The following is a 1501-nucleotide window of genomic DNA, read 5'->3' as shown; positions in this document are numbered from 1 at the left end:
CCTTGGGGCGGCCGTGCTCCCAGCGGGAGATGTCGGGGCGTGGGCTGCTGGTTTCTAGTTGAACTTCTCTCGACTTCCAGCATTTTCAAGAGTTTAAACTGAAGAGCCTGGTACTTGAAAATCTCTTTTAGGAAACTGAAGTGCATTGAAAAAATGTAAACCTTTACAGATTGTTATGTGGCTGCTCGGCATGGCCATTATTAAATAGAAACCAAACAACCCCAGTAACGAAAAAACCCCTTCCAACCAGAGGAAACATGTAAAGCCGGGCACAGAGTTCAGAACGCGTTACAAGATGTATTCCTCTATTCCTCTCAAAGTTTCTCCATGAGTGCCTGACTACGTAAAGCTTTAATAAGCTGAAGGAGGCACCTCGCACTGGCGCAGAAGCGAGCCTTTACCACAGCTCCATGCAGGAGCAGGTGTCATGTCGCTTTTCCCACAGAAATAACCAATTGCACGTGGCACAGAAATGGAATGGTGCTTTTAGAAAGCTCCTCTAGTAATTTCTTCGTAAAAGTAATCAAAACTGATGGGGCTGTATAACTCCTGTCTTGAACTGTTCTGCCCCTGCAAGCCCCACAACGGAGTTTTAACTGGTTTTGTTAAGAATATATAGAAAAACCTGACTGCCTGAAATGCTCCCTTCCTCTACAAAGCTAAATGTGCCATTACACCCACATCTTGAGGGGACAGCATTATTTATATTTTTTTTCTACCAACGCAAAGGTAGGAAGAAAAGGAGAAACATTTTATTTTCCATGTAATCAGCTCTGTGACAACAAGAAAAAAGAATAGTTTTTCGGCATTTATAACGCAGATATGTCCAAAACAGAATCAGAGAAAGAATAAAAGAATAGAGAACCCATTTATAAATATGCTACAGTGGATCTACCTATGAAAGCAGCTGAGAGCAGTTTGTTTTGCTCTGATATTCTGGTTACTTTACTTTTGTGTTTATTTTATTTTAAGTGCTCTATGGCAAGATTATTCAGATAAGACTAACATGCCTTTTCACAAAAATAGAACTGTGTGTTTATTTCCAGCATTAACTGTGTGATCCTTAGCTGTCCCCACAGGCTTGTAATATCCCTTAATTCTGCTTGCCTTATATTTATGTCAAATTTACTTTGTTAAATGGTGAAACATCACCATTGACACTATTTCATTATTTTACATAGTACAAGTATCTCTTAGATATCTAAGCACCTGTAATAAATTCAGAAGTGAGGTACTTCTGAATGACTTTAGGATTAACACCTACTCTTAAAAGTCATGCAGTTTTAAGACAATTGAAGGCATTTGGAAGTTGTGTTGCCTTATGCTAAATAATGATGATGATGATGATGATAATAATAATGCTCTTTCTTAGCACAGCAATCAGTTCCAGGGCTGAGTGTCTCAAATGTAGTTTCTGGGGCTCAGAGAACTACTCAGACTGCTCAGAAGTGAGAAGGCAGCACATTCTGGTGCTGTAGCCATTTCGTACAGATCCATCCAA

Source organism: Corvus brachyrhynchos, unplaced genomic scaffold, assembly GCF_000691975.1.
Source record: "Corvus brachyrhynchos isolate BGI_N302 unplaced genomic scaffold, ASM69197v1 scaffold142, whole genome shotgun sequence".
Classification (NCBI taxonomy): domain Eukaryota; kingdom Metazoa; phylum Chordata; class Aves; order Passeriformes; family Corvidae; genus Corvus; species Corvus brachyrhynchos.
This window is presented reverse-complemented; position numbering follows the sequence as displayed.